We start from the raw sequence: 16,421 nt of genomic DNA, 5'->3' as shown, positions 1-16,421 counted from the left end.
CAGCTTTGTTATTGAGTCCTGCTTGGGCTGATGTGATTGGATTGAGATCATATCACTTAGCAAATCCTTCAGTCCTTTTACCTCATTTAAGAGCTGAGTGACTTGGGACAGCTGAGTTGATGCATTGTTACTAGACCCAGCAGTAGGTTCAGCATATTGATGAATGTCCTTAATTAATGACTGCACCGAGTTGATGAGTTTTCTACCAGACTCGGTGGCATGTAGATAGTTGAGGGATTCATCATCATGTTGCCTAGTTTCCTCAGTATGACCAGTTTGTGGAGGAGTCAGAGTTATGATAGGGTCAGTGACTGGAAGTGTGTTTTCAAGTTGTACTTGATTTTATGGAAGAGAGGATTGATCGGCAGTAGTGATGGTCGGTGAAGTAGTAATCCTAATGCTATCAGTGCTGACTGGGGCAGGAATGTTCTGAGTCAGCACAGTGCTTGGAGCAACAGCATTAACGAGAACTTGCTCGATTTGGCTTGTTGAGTTGGTGGAGGCATTCAAGTCGGCTTGTTCCTTTGGAGGAAGTGGATTGGCCAGCTTTGCCTTTGCTTGGTGTGGTGGCTTTAGTCGTTTCAGGCGAAGTAGTTTGCCTGGATGGTTCATCGGAACTGGTCTTAGGGTGACCGGCACCGGAGATGTTAACGGAAACCTTAGTCATAGTTTCAGAGAAAGACTTGGAAGTTTTGAGAATTTTAGAGAGAGAATGCTAATACCAGAGAATTCGGTAAGTGTAAAGAGATAACAATGGGGATTTGCCCATTATTTATAGCGGTGAAAAGTGGATCTTATCGAATCCATGTGTCAGTTCTGCCTTGGGATTGTCAACCGACAATGATCCTGGCTTTTATGACACATTCGGCGCATACGTCATCCTAGGTGGCTATTCGCGTGCTCTAGCATTAAATGCAACGGATCTTATACTCAGCGTTTAGAATACTAAGCGTTTTATATTCTAAGTGATCAGTTTTATACAAATAGATGATTTCTCAGTTTGAGATAACTACTCGGTGCCAATGTTTGCTTTGTATATGATATTCATTCATTTAGCATTGAACACACAGCATACATTTATTCACTCAGCAAACAATAGATCATTCAGCATGTTAATTCACTCAGCATGAATATATATTAAGAGCTGGACTTTACTGAAGAGGATTAAACATACCAATGGCTTCTCTCAGTATGCTGAACTGTTCACGAGCCAGTGGCTTTATGAAGATATCCGCAAGCTGCTCATCCGTTGGGACGTAGGTCAGCTTTATCTCACCCTTGAGTACATGGTCTCTAATGAAGTGATGTCTTATGCTGACATGCTTCATCCTGATGTGTTGAATTGGGTTCTTGGATAGATCAATTGCACTTTTGTTGTCACATTTGACCTCAATTGTCTTTGTTTGAACACCATAGTCTTCAAGCTGTTGCTTAATCCATAGCACTTGAGCAACACAGTGTCCAACAGCAATGTACTCAGCTTCAGTGGTAGACAAGGCTACTGATGCCTGCTTCTTGCTGAACTAGGATACAAGACAGCTTCCTAAGAAATGACATCCTCCAGAGGTGCTTTTTCGTTCTAGCTTGTCTCGACCATAGTCAGCGTCATTGTATCCAACGAGTGTAAACCCATGAGTGTTGGGATACCATAAACCTGCGTTCACTGAGCTTTGCAAATATCTAAGGATTCTTTTTACAGCTATGTAATGAGATTCCTTAGGGTTAGATTGATATCTAGCACAGTAGCATACTGAGAACTGAATGTCCGGTCTACTTGCTGTTAAGTAAAGTAGAGAGCCTATCATACCTCGATACAATTTGCTGTCTACCGACTTACCATTCTCGTCAGCGCAAAGGACAGTGTCAGTGCCCATAGGAGTGGATATTGGCTTGCAATTTTCAAGATCATATTTCTTCAATATCTCCTTGGCATATTTAGCTTGACTGATGAAGATGCCATTTTTCCCTTGTTTGATTTGAAGTCCAAAGAAGAAGTTGAGTTCTCCCATCATCGACATTTCAAACTCAGTCTGCATTTGCTTGCTAAATTCCTTGCACATTGACTCATTAGTAGCACCAAAAATAATATCATCAACATATATTTGAGCCAGCAGGGTATCTTTACCCTTTCTCTTAATGAATAAGGTTGTATCAGCTTTGCCCCTGACATAGTTTCTAGTCAGCAGGAAACTGGTCAGCCTCTCATACCAAGCACGTGGTGCTTGCTTGAGGCCGTACAGAGCCTTTTTGAGTTTATAAACGTGGTTTGGGAATTTAGGATCCTCAAACCCTGGAGGTTGATTCACATAAACTTCCTCGTTTATAACTCCATTAAGGAATGCACTCTTAACATCCATTTGAAACAGTTTAAAGTTCATATAGCTTGCATAAGCGCATAAAATTCTAATAGCCTCTAGTCTTGCCACTGGGGAAAAGGTCTCACCGTAGTCAATACCTTTTTGCTGACTGTAGCCCTGAGTTACAAGCCTTGCTTTGTTCCTGACTACATTTCCTTGCTCATCCAGCTTGTTGCGAAAGACCCATCTTGTTCCAATGGTCTTCTGACTCCTTGGATGTGGTACTAACTCCCATACATCATTTTTTTCTGAATTGGTTAAGTTCCTCTTGCATTGCGCTCATCCAGAATTCATCTTCCTCAACATCAGTGAAGTTCTTAGGTTCCTGAACTGAGACGAAGGCTACGTTGCTGAGGTATCTCCTGATTTGGTTTCTTATCATCGGGGTATTCTCAGCAGCATCAAGAATAGCACTCTCTGAGTGTCCTCTTGGTATCCTTATCTCCTTTGGTAGATTTATGTCTTGTGCTGTTTGTGTTTCAACAATCTCTGCAGGTGAAGACTGGTCAGTGAAAACAATATTTGGTTCACTTTTACCTTTGGTCAGCCCTTGAGGGAATGACTCAGCGGCTATATCTTGATCAGCGGGTACTGAGTGTGGATCATCCTCGGTCAGCGGCAGATATCTTCCTGCAGGGTTAGTTTCATGGAACTCAACATGTACTGACTCTTCTAAAACTTGAGTTCGTTTATTGAAAACTTTGTATGCTTTGCTGTTTGTTGAGTAGCCTAAAAAGATAGCTTCATCATCTTTTGAGTCAAACTTAGCTAGGCTATCTTTGGTGTTTAAAATAAAACATTTACAGCCAAAGGAACGAAAGTATCCAATGTTGGGCTTTCGTCCTTTCCAAAGCTCGTAGGGGGTTTTCTTTAGTATAGGTCTAACAAGAGCCCTATTAAGAATATAGCACGATGTGTTAACAGCTTCTCCCCAGAAGTACTTTGGAAGCCTATACTCACTCAGCATTGTCCTGGCTATTTCAACCAAGGTTCTGTTCTTCCTTTCAACAACCCCATTTTGTTGAGGCGTCCTAGGAGCAGAAAAATTATGGTCAATACCGCTGGCTTCACAGAATTCAACAAACTGTTGGTTTTTGAATTCTCCACCATTATCACTTCGGATGTGAGCCAATTTTAGGTCTTTATCATTTTCAAGTTTTCTAACCAAATTTGAAAATGTCTCAAAGGTCTCATCCTTGCTACTCAGCAAGATGACCCAAGTGTACCGAGAAAAGTCATCTACAATGACCAAGGAAAATCTTCTTCCACCTAGACTCAACGGCTGGACTGGACCGAAGAGATCCAAGTGTAGTAACTCTAACGGACGCTTAGTTGAGACAACATTTTTACTATGAAAAGATTGTTTGGTTTGTTTTCCAGCTTGGCAAGCGTGGCATAGTTGATCTTTTTCAAATTTAAGTTCTGGCAGTCCCTCAACCAATTGCTTTCTTGCTAATTTGGCCAGGAGGTCCATACTTACATGACCAAGTCTCCAGTGCCATAGCCAGGAATTTTCTTCCTTTGAAACTAAGCATACAGTTTTTGAAAACTTTTTCTCCAAGCTCAGCATGAAGACATTATCAATGCGAGGGGCAGTTAAAATTATCTCATTAGTTTTACCCTCGAATATTTTACATTTAGTGTCATCAAATATAACTTTTCTCCCATTGTCACATAGCTGAGTTACGCTGAGTAAGTTATATTTGAGTCCACTGACTAGGGAGACTGACTCAATAGTAGGATTACCTCCAATGGTTCCTGACCCTACTATCTTACCCTTTTTGTTGTCTCCAAAACTTACACTTCCACCTCGTTTACGCTCAAATGTGATGAACTGAGTTTCATCACCAGTCATATGCCTTGAGCATGCGCTGTCAATATACTACATCTTTGACTTCTCGGCACATCTCAGGCTTACCTGCAATGTAACTAGTTACTTTTAGGTACCCAATTCTTTTTGGGTCCTTGCTTGTTAGGTTCAACAGGAAAAGCATCATATTTTATTTTATGGTGGCATACTTGGACAGTATGGCCATTCTTTCCATAGAAGTCACAGCTGACCTTCCGTTTAGGATTTTTCACTGACTGGTCAGCACCCCAGTGCTGAGCGTGCCAGCACACCTTTGTGGTGTGTCCTTTCTTCCCACAGAAGTCACACTGGACATTCGCTGGGGATTCCATCTCTGCTGACCAGTACTTCGGTACTGAGCATTCAGAGGAATATTTCTTTTGTTTGGAACCTTTAGTTGGTTCTGAATGGATGTGACGTCCTTTCTCAGTTTCTTAGAATCTGATTGGACCTCAGAGACAAACTTTTGCATAATTCCGATGTTACTATGCAAATCCGAGTTGTCCTGAAGAAGATATCGAAGGTCACTCAGTTTGACATCCTCAACCTCGTCACATCGCCTGCTGAGTGCTCTAATTTTCTTATTACACTTTTTGACAAGTGTGTAGAGGTCACTCAGGGCATTAACCATTTCATTCCTGAGCTGGGGAAGTGATATTACCTCATTTGATTGCTCCTCATCGTCAGATGCAATGGAGGGGTCAGCATGCTCAGAGATGCACGGCTCAGCAAGTTCGTCAGCCATAAAACAGATTTTTGCTGACTCAGTGGCATCCGCTTCTGATGATGAAGACTCATCAATGTCGCTCCATGTTGCCACCATTGCCTTTTTGTCGTTCTTCCTTTCTTTCCTCGGCGTGGGGCAGCTTGACTTAATATGGCCAGTTTGATGACATTCAAAGCATGTAATGGGCTTTGAGTTGTCCTTCTTGTATTTGTTGTCGCTGGACTCAGCTTTATACTTATCAAACTTTCTGTAAGGCTTCTTAGAATATTTGTCATTCTTTTTTAACAGTCTTTTCATCTTCCTGGTGAACATAGCCATCTCCTCATCATCTGTTGAGCTCCCATCAGTGGAGTCAGCTTTCATGACAAGAGACTTTTGCTTCTTGTCTTCAGACTTTTCCTTCACCTCGAAATTCTTCATCAAGATCTCATGGTTCAGCAGTGAGCCGATGAGTTCATCATATTTATAGGTGGTTAAGTCTTGAGCTTCCTCAACAGCTGTCTTCTTTACTTGCCAGTTTTTAGGAAGACTCCTAAGAATCTTCTTGACTTGTTCTTCCTCGGTGAAGATCTTCCCAAGTCTCTTGAGCTCGTTGATGATGTTTGTAAACCTTGCATTCATGTCAGATATTCCTTCATCATCGTTCATTTCGAACAGCTCGTAAGTCTCATCTGTTGGTTCACCTTGGACTCCTTCACTTTGTTGGTTCCTTCGTAGGTGACTTACAGCTTCTTCCAGATCTCTTGCGCCGACTCACAACCTGATATCTTATTATATTCTGCAGCATCAAGCGCACAGTGAAGCATATTTATAGCCGAAGCGTGATTTTGTAGCTTCTTGAGATCATCCTCTGTCCATTTGGCCTCAGCTTTGACAACTGTTTGGCCAGCCACAACTTCAACAGGAACAAACGGGCCTTGGACTATTGAAAGCCATGCACTCATGTTTGTTGCCTGAATAAAGTTTTTCATCCTATTCTTCCAGAAGGTATAGTTAGACCCGAAGAATAGGGGAGGCCGGGTAATGGACAACCCCTCAAGTAAGATCTGAGTTGTCTGGTTTCCTGGGAGAAACCGAGTGCTGTTTTCAGCCATAGTGGGGATCAGCTCAAGGTAGTTAAACCTTTCACAGAGAGCTTTTAGGCTCTGATACCACTTGTTGGTCCCTTATAACGTAACAAGTTAGTTCCAAGGGGGGGATAGGAACTATTTAAAATTTTAATACGTTAAGGCTGACTTCTTTTTCTTTGAAAAAGGCTGAGTAAATAAGACACTAGCTTAGTCAACTGGTGACTAAGTCAGCTTCTTTCGTTGAGTCAAGAGATAGCACTTTGAGTCTATTCCTGAACTCAGACACTCAATACACACAACTCAGTTTGACCTCTTTACTTGGTCAGTTTTGATTAAGCAAGCAATATATATATTAAGGAGTTTAAGGTTAGAAAGATGTTACTCAGCAGATTTATCCAGGTTCGACCTCTGAGCCTACGTCCTGTCCCCGGAACACGTTCCGAGCTTTCGAATTCTCTACTGAGCTCTTTAACGGTAGAGCATCAAACCTTTTACAACTTAGAAGTTGAGTATAACAATAGTACCTTCCTCTATACCTCTACTCACTCCTAATCTCTCGCTGAGTACTATAACCGAGTACTCAGCCTCTCCTTTCTAATCTCTAGAAATGATAAAGATTTGTCCTAAACAACAATTGCTAAGACACCTTAGATGATTGAATAATCACTCTAGACTTTTACACGAAAGATATGAAATTTGGTGTAAGAATTTGCTTTGCTTTTTCTTGCAGAACTTTGAGTAGAATTTTGGTCAGCGTAATGGCTTGATCAAGTTCTGTGTCGAATGAAGCAACTGAAGGGCCCTATTTATAGAGACGTCTGAGACATCGGTCATTTCGAATTTTGAAATAACCGTTAGAGGGAAACGGCTTCCTGTCGTTGTCACTCAGTCTTGCTCAGAGCTCTCGGCCAATCAGATTTGAGTATCTTCTGTCCTCGGTCAATGTTGAGCAGCTTTTAGTCAGCTCGGCAGAATGTCTCTCCATTTATGGTAAGGTCAACTAGACAACGTTTTGTATCTTCTGAACTTTACCCAAAGTGGAAACACTTTGTCTGGAAGTTATTCTTGCTCAGCTGCTGTCTTGTACTCTTTGTCGATTCAACTCAGCGGCTTCACTCCGAAGTTGTTCAACGAAGGTCTTCTAGATCCTTCTCTTGCTGAGTTGCGTTTTGATCATAACGATAGCGTTTTGCACACGCGGGCCGAGTTGTCTTGGTCTGTTTGACTTGGGCTTTGACTTTCGTATTGGGCTTTGGCCTTTTACTCTTTATGTCTTATAAATAATTTTAACTCAACATTGAACAAACACATTTGTATAATAAATCAAAGCATTTAAACTTAGTGTGTTTAGAATATATTTAGCTTTACTTAAATAATTTTGTCAAATCAAAATCATGTGGAAAGGTGTTTCAACAGAAAATACATTTCAAATCCACACATTGTCTAAATTATATCGACCTGTAACTCATCTCATCTCATTAGATCAATCACCTTTCTACAAATAATGTTGAAAAAAAATACATAATATCATAATAGTATACCTCACTTGTGGGGGGTAATATTCCTTGCGCAACAGGTAAGAATTGTTGCATCAAGATATGACAATCATGATATTTCATTCCAACTAATTTCAAGTTGGTTAAGGATTCGAGTCTACGAAAATTTGAAGAGTATCCAGTGGGTACCTTTAAGCCATGCAAAGACTCACAAAAGCGTGTTTTCTCTATTTTAAACAAAGTCAAGCAAGTTGAAGGAAGATAGTAGCGTTTCCTTTTTCTTCCGATGCTAACTCAGCTCGACCCATTGCATCCATGTCTCTTCTAACATTCACTCCATCCTTTGTTTTCCTCGGCATGTTCAAAAGTGTCCCAACAATAGAATCACATACATTTTTCTCAATATGCATCACATCTAGGTAATGTGTTACTTCCAAATGTTGCAAGTATAGGAGTTTCCAAAAGATTGACACCTTATATCCGCCCATTGAATTGTTTTGGTAATGCTTACATAAATCAATTTCAATGTCTTTAACCCGCTCATAAACACAACTAGCATGTAAGGGAAAACGAGCTACTTCCATCTCCACTTTTCAATAGAAAGCTTTCCTTTTCCTTCTAAAATGATGGTTTTATAGGGAGAAACGTACGATGATTCATGTATACATGTTTCCCACAATGGTCTAGACGCACTTCTTCCATATCATCCTTGCAAATCGGGCAATCCTTTTTACCCTTCACAGTGTACCCTGACAAATTTCCATAAGCTGGAAAGTAATTGATCGTACAAAAAATCATCGCATGTAACGCGAAATTCATTTACTACATGCATCAAATGCAGACACACCTTGGATCCATAAGAATTTTAGATCTTCAATAAGTGGCTTTAGGTACACATCTATGTCATTTCCAGGTTGTTTACGCCTAGAGATGAGAAGCGACAACATGATGTACTTGCTCTTCATACATAACCAAGGAGGCAAATTATAGATAGTCAACCGAACAGGCCAGGTGTTGTATGATAGGGATGTTTTCTCCCTATCTTTTAGGATAAATTACGATTTATTCTTGAGCTAATAATTACGTTTAACGTTTAGTTTTACGCATATTTCAATAAATCAGTGAGAAGTAATAAAATGTGTACTCTTAGTTAATTTTAGTCATTTTCAATCTCGTTTCTATATAAATAAATAAATCAAATAATCTCGGGTTCTATGTTTGTATTTTACAAGTTTAAGGAATACACGCAAAATGCATGAGACAGACGAGAAGCACGAAAATGATGCATCACACACCATGTAAAAGGAAGAAAATCTTCTTCCAGTGTCCCACACGGCGTGCGGGTGTGAAGGGGACAAGATAGACTGAATATCGGCAGTCAATAAAGACAAATGAGCAAGTAGTCCCCTAGTCAAATTTACTCCCACACATCATGTGTGGGATGCCTGACTCGAGACAAACATCTCTTCAATCGACATGTAAGAGGAAAATTATGCCTGATCTCTCCCAAAAGCAAGCCCAGACAGCGTGTGAGACATCCACATACCGTGTGTCACCAATCTCAGCATTTTGGTGTGGACGAACTTTAAACCATTGTAAATTATGATTATGTCCCGAGCTTTATTTTTGTATAAATAAGAGTGCTTTGGCACTCAGTCAGACATTCATTTTTTATGTAATAAAGCACCTTACATCTTGGGAGCTTGTTGTAATTCTTCCATAATCCTGACGAAGTTACATTCCATCCTCGTTCCCCAAGCTCGAGAGTTCCACCTCCGAATCCAAAGCAATAACCTTGAGTCCGGTTAGCTAGTTCTAAGGGCTGGTTCTTCTTCCTTTTTCCTTATTAACTAGTTTGTACTCTTTCTATATGCTAGATTTGGTTGTATTCCATTTTCACGCTTTCCATAGTTATAATTAGACCTGGGCATGGGCCGGTGAGCCCGTCCGCCCGGCCCAGGCCCAAGACCATTTAGCCGGGCTTGGACACATGAAAATATTATCAAGCCCGTATAAGCCCGTCAAAAACTGGACAGGCTTGGACTTTATGGATTTTACATCGTCTAGGCTCGGCCCGATATGCTATTTTATATATATATTATAATATACTTTTATAAACATAAATTATATTTTTATAAATTAATCTATACCTAGAAGAGTAGACGTGTGTTTTTACTATTTAATGGAATGCAAACATTAATTCTGTGTAAATGACAAGTACATCCAAAAAGAGGCAAAATACCATTAGTATTACATCAATTAGCAGCACCAATTGAATTTAACTACTACAGTTCATTAAACCCAACATGCAAAGGTCTTGGAACAAGTGTTTATAAATATATTTTTTATAAACATTTTACATTTCATTGTATTTTTTTTATATATATATAGATGGGCTTAGATGGGCAGGCTTGGGATTTATGTCTTAGGCCCGAGCCCGACTAATTTCTTACGGGTTGGGCTTAGACTCGTCAGGCTTTATTAAAATCCCAACAGGCCCGGCCCATGCTCAGGTCTAGTTATAATATATGATTCACAATTTTCAGTTTTGTTATACTTGTTGATGTTTATTCTTTACTTTAGTGATGGTTGTGAAGAAGAAACATCAAAGAAGAAGTTGGATAGCTGAGGGTTGTGACTTTCATTGGAAGTGATGCCAGGGTCAGGCTTTTATAGTGTTGTGGTATTTCTTTCTGATGTCGACGTACCTTTTACATGGTTGGTCTCTCTTTGGCCGCCATATTAAGGTATTATTGTAGGTGAAACGATTGAATCTAAATTTCAAATCTAGTGGTTCAATTTTCAAAATCAATGTATTGGGAATTTTGATAAATAGATATATGTTAACTGATCGGAAACCATTGATGAAATCTCTAAGGAGAAACCATACTTCATCTTTTTCGCTGATAAATTGTTCACCATCATTGTCTTCATCACTACCATAGATTCATTTACGATCAGCCTTGTTAATGGTTGCTCTCTTATCCTAGTCTTCCTTGTCAGTTTCCACTAATCAGTTAGTTCATATCTCTTTGCATCCCTTCCATTTTAAATGTTCTAAATTTCAAAATAGGTTGAAATTTGCGGGTCAATATTTTTTTCTTTTGTTGTTTAATCTGACTTGAAATCCATGATGGGGTAATTCTTTGATTTTGAGTGCAGTTTGAGAATACTCAAAAAAATTTCTTTCACTGTCTTTTTACTTATCTTAGAAATTTATACATTTTTTTCCTCCCGTTATCATGTGTGGAATAGACATTTTTCAACTATTAACTGGAAATTCTTTTATTTGATGAGTATGATCTCAACAATATATATATATATATATATATATATATATGAAGTTGTTTCCAAATAAGTTTCAAATGGTGGCTACTAGGCAATTTCCTTTCCACTCTCGTTGATAATTAGAGTAATGCAAATAAAGTAGTCACTTTTGCATCTGAACGTTTTGTAGGGGTGCCAAGAAAATGGTTAACTGTGGTATCATCATTATATTGATATAAATGACACAAAATTGGTAAGTGTGTCAATTGAGATGTCTCTATAAACCATATTGTCATATTAGAAATTGACAGCTCCTAACATTTTGTTTGTTTGTGCATTAGTTTCTATTATTGACTATTTTGCTTATTTATTGATTAATTTTAACTTTTTTATTTTTTTCTTCACAAGTGGTCATAAATCTCTCTGGTCACTTAGAAGAAGAAAGCATGCCCGTCTCCCAAAACAATGGGAGAACCTTTTTACTCATGATGGAAAACTTTATGGTGATGGTCTTAAGTTTTTGAAGAAAGCACGATGCGGAGTATATTATTGATTTCTTTTTGCATATTCTATTATGTTATATGTTGCATTGTGTTGTGTTTTTGTAGTGTTCCTAGTTGTCTTTTGCCTGATATTTCTTACTGCTGGTGGAGTGTGCAATTTTTTTTTCTAAAACATCATTGTAGGGCATTGATCCTAGTATTAAAGCAGAGGTTTGACCATTTCTTCTTGGAGTGTAAGTTTTTTTTACCTGTGTATCACTTCATATTTCATTTATGTAATATTGAAGTATAATATGTTTATTTTGTGAAGAGATATTTTTTGGTGTCAAAATGGATCCTAGATATACTAGATTGGACTAAATATCTAAGGAAAAATATTCAGAATTGGAATAAAATTTTAAATATTTTTGACCAAATTCGACCGGTTCGGTCAAAAAAAGTCAACAATTTTGTCCGATTTTGGACTCTTTTCCTCGGATTTTTGATATAATATAAGATCCCCGCCCAGCCCTACATGTCATACATTCGTATTTTGTGATGTTCCATATAATTATATATAATATAAATGCAACATAAATAATAATGTCGAATGTGTCATGTGAAGTGAGGTTGTCTTTGCATATTTTGTTGTCGTGCCAAAAATGGACAGCCCTATGATATTTGTCATCATTTGCCACGGGTATATTGTTCAAAAGAGACAAATAGGGGTTTGAACACAAACTTGATTTTACTTGGTGCCATGAAACTATGCTTGGTTTATGATTTGATACATTTTACCATCCTAATGAAAGGTTGTTGATATCAATTTTCAAAGATCTGGATTAGTATTAGAAGAAGATGTTGATAACAATTTTCTCACTTGTGAATATGGTTTATTTGGTGATTTATTTACTTCCGACTCTTAATATTTTGAAGAATCGACATAATGGAACCTTTTATTAGAATTGAAGTCATAAAGTAAAATGATACTAACATGTCTGAACCAAAGAGTTCTTCTACTTCCACTACAGAAAGCAATTACATTTCCCACATAGAGGAAGATTTTGCTACATGGTAGAGAATTATGCATCTCAATGTAGTGTGGGTAGATGTTAACTGGATTATGTATTCGCCAAGTCAGGCTGCAGTTTCAAAGCTAAAAATGCCACGACTGGCCAAGAGTGTTGGGCTGAAGGATTATGACCATCTTGTCGTGTAGATTTATCATATTGCTAGCATTGTTACTATCCTCGAGACATATGCTCTATATGATCTCGAGACTGGTTATTGTCAGGGAATGAGTGATTTACTCTCTCCAATTATTACAGTGGTTGAGGAGGATTGTGATGCCTTTTGGCGTTTCACGAACTTCCTGAAGAAAACTCGTTATAATTTCCGATTTGATGAAGTAGGGATCCGGAGGCAATTGAGCATCATTTCAAAAATAATTAAGTGCAAGGATATTCATCTCTACAGGCACTTGGAGAAGCTCGAGGCACATGGCTGCTTTTCCGTCTATCAAATGGTGGTGGTTCTTTTTAAGAGAGGCTTAAACCTAGAGCAGACAATGTGTCTATAAAAGGCAATGTGGGGTGACCAAGCAATAATATTAACAGGGATTGCCAAGTCAGCTTGGGGGAGAATGAGGTTAAGAGCTCCTCGTACATATGATTTGTTACTTTACACAATAGCAGTGTGTGTATTATAGAGGAGGAAGTTGATTATCAAGAAATATAGCAGTGTTGATGAAATCGTGAGAGATTACAATAGTATGGCTGGATAATTGGACGTGTGGAAGCTCCTTAATGATGCACACCACTTGGTTGTTACTGTTGTTAATCGAAGGGATTAATATCAATCTATTGGTTGTTTGGACACTCTTCTTAAGACGTACAGTTGGTAAGCAAGTTGTTTATAGGGTAAATCATGGAGATGCAAAGGCCATGCCCGCCCTCGAGTCTCATTTGAACGAGCAAAGAGGCATAACAGCGAAACTTTGCATGTTGTTGTATTTTTTTTGCTTTTGCAGTTACAAAATGTTGTCATTGCCTTGAGATGCCGAAGAACATTCCATCTGGCATTAACAGTGGGAAACTGAATTGTGTTTTCTTTTGCATGGAGATTCCTTTGGAATTAGTCTAAGGTGTAAATTTAATTTGCACCTTCTACATTTAATAATATTGAAACAAATGGTTACTTAATATATTTTGGCAGATATTTCAAGTTTGTCCCGTATTTCTTGTAAAAGAAAATACATTGTTCATAATATTTTCTTTCGGAAGCTCTGTTGCTTGCTTCGGTTATAGGCAAGCAATAGAAGTATAGATAGTTGAGTGATTGTAAAGGAATGTACTTTATGGAGGCTCTGTCTATTTGTATAAGGTTTGTGCTCTACCTTTGAAAGAGTGCTCTAGTGGATTAAAGCCCAGAAAAATGTATTTTGGGGACTGGACATAGGCTGGAGGCCGAACCAGGATAAATATGCTGAGTAACTATTTTCTATCTCTGGCCTACTGCTCTGATTACTTACATGTTATGACTGTCATTGCATAAAGATTTCTATCCATTTCTGTTTCATCATTACTTATGCAACGCACTATATCTCTTGTATTGTTAAAGCTTAACATTTGGTTCAGAACATCATAAGCAAAGTCAGGCCCTTCTATGTGTTTTTAAGAAAGTCTCTGACTCCAACTATAGTGTACTTTTGAGTCTGATCTTTAACAGAGTGTGATTATTTTAAAAGAGTTAAAATCACCTAGTAGTTTCATTCATCCCTTCCCCCTTTTGGAACTAATATTATCTTATAAAGGACCAACAGAATGTACTCCGTCCAATAGTTACTTCATTATGCACTTCTTCCATACTTTGAGGGACAAAATACTCTTCAGAATCATCATGATTGAGGTTAAAAGCACCCCAAATATTTTTATGTGTCCTTTCATCAACAAATGGATCACAACTTCATTGATATATTATTCGCGGTATTTGTGCATCTAGAGTTCGCGGTATCAATTCAACATATATAAGGATTACATAGGTCATATTCTTCCAGCAATACTCTAGGAAGCACCATACATCATTGCAATCAACAATAGATACTACTTTGCTAAGAGTTTTGTTTGGATCGTGTTTTTCTTGCATGAACATGCATAGATCAAATGAGGTTGAATCAACACCTACATAAGTATAAATTCTATGTTTTAACATCTCCAGTTTTTATTGAAACTCGGAGCAACTTCGATTCAGCACCCACATATGTTATGGTATTTGCAACTTTTTTCCATTAGTCATTCCACGAGACCAAACAAATAACAAACCATGTGGATATACTTCTACTAAAATGAGCAAAATTCATTGTCAAATTTCTATAAGAATATATCATATTAAACAAAGATATAGAATACTTTTGAATTAACTTTGGATTTTGGCAAACTCATTGCGCATTTTGGCAACAGCAAAACAACTAAACCACAATAGGTAGTTCGCAATTGTGATTAGACGTTCGCAATTCCTAAAACCAGGAACGCAATATTATCAATTGGATCCCAATTTATTCAAATTCCGAAATAATAATAATGTTAAAAGTTAGTTCGCAATTGGACTAGGAGTTTTGTAGTAGGCGATATGTGAAGAGAAAATTATGTTAAATTACTTCGTAAGTGCATAGTAAAATTATAAATTCCGAATTAAAAATTTCGACTAACTTAGAATTAACTTCAAATACAAATAATTATGAATTACATTTGATTATTATGTATTTAAAATTAAAAAAAAAAAAACTTTGTAAATAGCCTCCAATTGGATTAGGTTTTGTAAATTCCACTTGTGTCATAAGCCTGAGCTTTCCAATTTCAAACCTTTAAAGTAATGTCTTCCACGGCCTCTTTAATCTTCAAATAATGGAAAAATTCAAAAGCTCACAAGAAAATTATTTGAGATGACTTTTGGATTTTGAATCTTTGGAATCAAAGGCTGAAATACGTGAAGGACAATTTGAGCAGTTCCCCACCTTTCATCCTGCCGGGGAATAACTGTTCCAAGCTAGTCCTTCGCTTATTTGATATATATTCTTTTACTTACAAGCCAAACTAATTCATTAATTATTAATTATTAATTATAAATTAAAAAGTAAGAAACTAGCTTAATTTCTGATTTCTGATGAGTTTTTAAACATTATACATATCTGTCCTTTTTTCTTTATTTTTGTGTTAGAGATTACAGGAAATACATTTTCCTCCACTAAAAGATGTGAGATTTTTCGTTGCACTTTGAATTAAACGATGTTATTTTATTCCTGCAAAATAGTGCAGGAATCTGTAGAAAACACAGTACAAGGAAATGTTCTACTTGTAAATATTAATTTATCATTGAATTGATTATATAAAAGGATACATAAATAATATAACAAAAAAATAAATAAATATTATTATACGAATTGAGTTTGGCCAAACTTGGGAATTAATGTTTTTAATCTGGCCTATACCTGAGCACGATATAACTATAGTATCACGTTGGGCTAGACTTGAACAAAGTAATTACACATCAAGCCCGATTAAACTCAGCCCAGCCCCGCGAAGCCAATACAAGCTTGGGCTAGTAATTGTAAATTAAGGGGCAAAAATACACGAATGGCCTCTAAAATTTGTACTTACTTTCATTATAGCCTCTAAACTTCAAAATTCGAATACTATGACCCTCCAACTTTGCACTTTAATAACATAATGATCCAATTTACCATTAACCAAGTCAAAATGACCGATAAATATAAGAATTAAAGTTATTTAAAACTATATTTACATTGGAACTACCAATTTTCCAAATCACAAGTTTTGATGTCTCTCTAAACAACCATCTTCTCTCACCTCGAAACCAAAAAATTTAAGAATTAGAATTATTCAGAATATCATTTCTATCAGTTTTACAATAGAGAATTAACTACTATTGGAGTGATCATCTTAGTCAATGTTAAAATGGGGCATTATAGCAATAAAATTGTAAAGTTCAAGGGCCACAATATACTGTTTTGAAGTTCAAAAACCATAATGAAAGTAAAGGCAACGTTCAAAGGACATGGGTTTAACTTACCCATTATATTATTCTATTTATTAAACCAGTTATTACATCTCCATCAATCTATGATTTACGTTAACCAAAAAAACTGAGGCTTCAA

General features: G+C 37.4%; 1 pseudogene; it reads left to right on the top strand.

Annotated features, from left to right (window-relative positions):
- The first annotated feature begins 267 nt into the window (after positions 1 to 267).
- On the top strand, positions 268 to 13,100 carry LOC136222562 (rab GTPase-activating protein 22-like; annotated as a pseudogene).
- Positions 13,101 to 16,421: the final 3,321 nt, after the last annotated feature.

Source organism: Euphorbia lathyris, chromosome 3 (assembly GCF_963576675.1).
Source record: "Euphorbia lathyris chromosome 3, ddEupLath1.1, whole genome shotgun sequence".
NCBI classification, from domain to species: Eukaryota; Viridiplantae; Streptophyta; class Magnoliopsida; order Malpighiales; family Euphorbiaceae; genus Euphorbia; species Euphorbia lathyris.
The sequence above is the reverse complement of the archived record's forward strand: the minus strand, read 5'-3'. Positions and strand labels throughout refer to the sequence as shown.